Below are 6,000 nucleotides of genomic sequence, written 5' to 3' on the forward strand. Positions count from 1 at the left end.
TTACCGTCAGTGAAGGCTGGTGATGGATAACGTAGAAGAGGAGGGGAGAAGGGTGGGGAGGAGGAGGGAGGTTATTCGTCGGAGGACGAGTCACTGTCTGGTAACTCGTCTCCTGGTGTGATTCCTGTGAACCCACTAGTGGAGGGCTGTGGCTCACTAACACTTGCACTCTCACTAGATTCCTTTTTCAACAAGAATCTGTCTAATGTGATCTGCCTTTGCCTTTTTTTCAAAATGTCTCTGAAATGCTGCATCAGATTTTCATCAAACTGGTTAATGTTTCTGTGTACGGCAGCAATATCAGGGTGGCACCTCTCCAAAAAGTTTCCCAACTCTGTCCACTGCCGCAAATATTTCTTGATCTCTGCAATGGAGACTCTTTCCTTGCTGTTCCCCTCCTCCTCCCCTGAAGACAGCTCCTCAGTTACCTCCTGCAGCTGTTCCTGGTGAAGTTGACGCAGCTCGCCAGTGGTGAGGTCTTCAGAGTGTGCTTGCACCAGCTCCTCCACATCATCACTGTCCACCTCAATGCCTATGGCCCTCCCCAGAGACACAATGTCCTCCACCACAGCAGACTCCTGGACTGAAGGCTCGAATCCCTCAAAATCCTTGGCTGTCACACAGGTCGGCCACAGATTTTTTCAGGCAGACTGCAAGGACCTCACAGAAACTTGACCCCAGGCTTTATCTATAAGCCTTAGGCAGTGGAGGATATTGAAGTGATTCTTCCAAAACTCCCTCAGAGTGAGCTCTGTTTCAGAAGTCACCTCAAAGCACCTCTCAAAAAGTGCTTTTGTTTCTTAAGGCGGGCGATGACATTCTGGTCCATGGGTTGGATCAGTGGCGTGGTGTTGGGGGGGAGGAACATCACTTCGATGAATTTATACCCCTTACCCAATTCTTCTTCCATGCCTGGAGGGTGTGCAGGGGCATTGTCCATCAACAGGAGGGCCTTGAGTGGTAGATTCTTCTCTATTAGGTATGTCTTCACTGCAGGTGCAAACACCTCCACAAACCACTCCGTGAAGAACTGCCTGGTTGTCCAGGCTTTCTTGTTTGCCCTCCACATCACACTGAGTTTGCTCTTTTGCACACCGTTCTTCTTGAATGGCCTGGGGTTTTCCGAATGGTACACCAGCAGCGGTTTAATTTTGCAGTCACCATTAGCATTGGCGCACAGAAGCAGGATTAGCCTGTCTTTTATGGGCTTGTGTCCTGGCAAACACTTCTCTTCCTTTGTTATATAGGTCCTGTTTGGTAGTTTTTTCCAAAACAGGCCTGTCTCATCACAATTAAAGACCTGTTGTGGGCTTAAGCGCTCCTTATCCACAAATTTCTTAAATTCAGGCACAAACTTCTCGGCGGCAACTTTGTCAGCACTTGCGGCCTCGCCGTGCCTCACAACAGAATGAATTCCAGTTCTCTTCTTGAAATTCCCAAACCACCCCTTACTAGCTTTAAAATCTTCACTGGAGTCAGAGGTAGTAACACAAATAAAATCACCATGGAGCCGCCTAGCCTTCGCACAAATTATGCCCTCTGACATAGAATCACCAGCCATCTGCCTTTCGTTTATCCACACCATCAACAATTTTTCCATTTCTTCCACTGCCGCAGGTCGCTTAAGTTGCTTTTTCACACCCATCGCCCCATCAGCTCCCTTAATGGCCTCCTTGTTCTTCAGTATGGTGGCTACTGTAGATTTTGCCATACAATACTCAGCTGCAAGATCGGTGATTCTTGCTCCTTTCTTGTAATTATCAACAATCTCCTTTTTCTGTTCAATGGTCGTCACTACATTCTTCCTTTTAGGCTTATTTTCACCACTAATAAGCCTCTTTGGTGCCATTGTAAGTTTCTAAATGAAAAACCACAGACAGAATGTAGGAGAATGTTGTTGTTCTCACGACCGTGGCGGGACAACTGGCAGCGGTGGGGAGGGAGAGGCCAGGAGCCTTTGTTTACAACCACGTGTGCGGACATTCAAGTACCAAGTCGAACTTTTGCGTTCAAGTATCGGAAAGTTCGACTTCCAAGACGTTCGAGTGTTGAGTCTTCAATGTGTGTGTGTGTGTATGTATATATATATATATATATATATATATATATATATATATATATATATATATATATATATATATATATATATATATATATATAGATATATATACACACACACTTTTTTTTAACATTTCTGCCTATGGCACTGGTAGGCTTTCTTGGAGGGGCCTGATGGTCAACCTCAGCCCATTATGATGCAGACAAGTGTTTATAGTGGCGCATCCTGCTTGGCTCATGCTGCCCCCTCACCCTGGAGCTCATCTTTGGTCCTCTCTTTAGAGCGAGAATATATAGTCCGGGTTGGTAAGTGGTCTTCAGGACAATGTGTGGGTAGTCATAGGCCACTCGGCGGTGACTCAAAAATCCCAGCTTGTGGCAGTGGGCAGGACACGAACCTGCATCCTCCTGGATGCAGGACCAGTGTGGTGTCATCTCCCATCCCGTGTTGTTAGACATCCCATCCTGAACTTTGCATTGCAGAACCCAATCTTTACGATCATGGAGTAACTTAGGTGAAACATCTAAGTGTAAAATAATACCAAGGAGGACCTAAAAAGTGATGCAAAGCAGAACAGGTCACAAGAAGAAGACGTGATTGTTGATATCCTAGTTATATACATACATATGTCATCATTTGCTTTTATAACTATAAATAAATTTGGGTGGGATAGATCCCGACAAGTAGTCGGCAAAAGACACAGTACCGTGTCGAAATTCACTTATGTATTCAGGATGGGATGTCTCATGATACCCGGATGGCCGACGACACCACATCGGCACACTAACAACTCAGCCATCATCAGATTTTTGGTCAAGTTTAGAGGGATGACTTTTACATGGATACTGCTTTTTATGGGGCTTTGATGGACCGACATACTTTACTAAGATACAATCCCAACAATCCCTGAATTTCATAATACGTACAGTGAAGTGAAGGTGCATTTACAATCTGAGTGCAGTGAAAGTCCAATTATTCAGACACAATCAAAATAGGCCAAAGTATCTTAAGAGGCTGACAAGAAACCTAAAAATTAAAAATACTAAATACAAATGATGTGCCAAATGTGCCCAGCAGCAGGAGGTTCAGGAGGTATTTGAATTTAGTGTGGGTGTTAAAAGCTGAACATTCATTTGATTTTCGGACAGTGTAGTGCCCTGTACCGCCAGAGAGATGGCTTCAACAGCTTTTACAAGTGACTCCTGAGCCCTTGTTCAAGGATGATGAGTAAAAGTGATGAAGAAACTGAAAAGTACAGTTGGTTTAAGGAAATTTGAACCATACAGTAATTATTTCTATTTCTGCTGTGGTAGACGGTCACTGTTCTTCCCCTAAATCTATTAACAGTGGTGTCCCACAGGGTTCTGTCCTATCTCCCACTCTCTTTCTGTTGTTCATTGATGATCTTTCCAAAACGAACTGTCCTATCCATTCCTACGCCGATGATTCCACTCTGCATTACTCAACTTCTTTTAATAGAAGACCCACCCTACAGGAACTTAACGACTCAAGGCTGGAGGCTGCAGAACGCTTAGCCTCAGACCTTACTATTATTTCCGATTGGGGCAAGAGGAACCTGGTGTCCTTCAATGCCTCAAAAACACAGTTTCTCCACCTATCCACCCGACACAATCTTCCAAACAACTATCCCCTATTCTTTGACAACACCCAGCTATCACCTTCCTCAACACTAAACATCCTCGGCCTATCCTTAACTCAAAATCTCAACTGGAAACTTCATATCTCATCTCTTACTAAATCAGCTTCCTCGAGGCTGGGCGTTCTGTACCGTCTCCGCCAGTTCTTCTCCCCCGCACAGTTGCTGTCCATATACAAGGGCCTTGTCTGCCCTCGTATGGAGTATGCATCTCATGTGTGGGGGGGGGCTCCACTCACACAGCTCTTCTAGACAGAGTGGAGGCTAAGGCTCTTCGTCTCATCAGCTCTCCTCCTCATACTGATAGTCTTCTACCTCTTGAATTCCGCTGCGATGTTGCCTCTCTATCTTCTATCGATATTTCCACGCTGACTGCTCTTCTGAACTTGCTAACTGCATGCCTCCCCCCCTCCCGCGGCCCCGCTGCACACGACTTTCTACTCATGCTCATCCCTATACTGTCCAAACCCCTTATGCAAGAGTTAACCAGCATCTTCACTCTTTCATCCCTCACGCTGGTAAACTCTGGAACAATCTTCCTTCATCTGTATTTCCTCCTGCCTACGACTTGAACTCTTTCAAGAGGAGGGTATCAGGACATCTCTCCTCCCGAATTTGACCTTGCTTTTGGACACCTCTTTTGTTTCTTTTTTAGGAGCAGCGAGTAGCGGGCTATTTTATTATTGTTTTCTTTTTTTGTGCCCTTGAGCTGCCTCCTTTGTTGTAAAAAAAAAAAAAAAATATATATATATATATATATATATATATATATATATATATATATATATATATATATATTATAAATGAGTGAAAGCTGAATAAATTAAGTGGAAATACAGTACTCAAGCAGCTTCGACTCGACTCCATGATTATTGAAGGAGCGTACCTTTCCAAATTTCAGATCTCATCTCTTGCTAGATCAGCTTCCTTGATATTAGGTGTTATACGTCATCTCCACCAGCTCCATTTCTCCTCTCAGGTGCTGTCGTTATCCATGTGCCTTGTCTGCCCTCATATGAAGTATGCATCTCACACAGCCCTTTTGGACAGAGAAGTCAAAGGCTCTTCGTTTCATCAATTCCCCTCCTCTTACTGACAGTCTTCTACCTCTCAAATTCCACCACAGTGTTGCCTCTCTTTCTGTCTTCTATCAATATTTTCATGCTAATTGCTCTTCTGAACTTACTAACTGCATGCCTCCCCCCACCTACCGTGACCCCGCTGCACACGACTTTCTACTCTTGCTCATCCCTATTCTATTCATATCCCTTATGCAAAAGTTAACCAGCATCTTCATTCTTTCATCCCTTCTGCTGGTAAACTCTGGAACAGCCTTCCTCTGCATTTCCTCCTGCCTATGGCTTGAACCCCTTCAAGAGGAGAGTATCAAGACACCTCTCCTTTTAAAATTGACCTCTCTTTTGGCCTCTCATTCATTTTTCTTTTACTGGAGCAAACCCCAGTGGGTCTTTTTGTTATTTTTTGCCTTTGGATGGGCTGCCTTCCTTAAAAAAAAAAAAATAAATAAATAAAATAAAATAAATATATATATATATATATATATATATATATATATATATATATATATATATATATATATATATATATATATATATATATATATATATATATATATATATATATATATATATATATATATATATATATATATATATATATATATATATATATATATATATATATATATATATATATATATATATATATATATATATATATATATATATATATATATATATATATATATATATAGGTTGGTGTTTCTGTGTGCCTTTATTACCTCTGGAACTACTCTCTTTACATGGATTTCATTTCCTAAAACTGCTGTTCAGCACTTATGTATCACTCATGAGTAACAAAACATGTCACCTCCTTTTTCCTGATTAACAAAATATGTTTCATGTTTTCAGGGGTTCCTCCCAATAATCCAAATAATTTGATAATCTGAATGACTTTTGGTCCGCTGCCATTTGCATTATTGGACTTATACTGTAGTGGTTTGGATGATCCAGACAAGTGAAAGCAAGAAAAAATTGTATGCACTTACAAAAATGCTTCCTATGTTATTATCTCACATGCTTCGCCATCATCTGTAAACGACGCTAGACTACCACAGCAGTTGTCATACCACCTGGGCTTCAGCAAATACATTCCTGCCTCTGGGGAAAGACAGTGCTCTGAGAACTAAGAACATATGCTCTATTGTCATAAATTGAATGCTTTCCATGCTGGAATACCAAGGTATGTTATAAAAAAATAATGA

The sequence above is a fragment of the Eriocheir sinensis genome, chromosome 18 (genome assembly GCF_024679095.1).
Source record: "Eriocheir sinensis breed Jianghai 21 chromosome 18, ASM2467909v1, whole genome shotgun sequence".
NCBI classification, from domain to species: Eukaryota; Metazoa; Arthropoda; class Malacostraca; order Decapoda; family Varunidae; genus Eriocheir; species Eriocheir sinensis.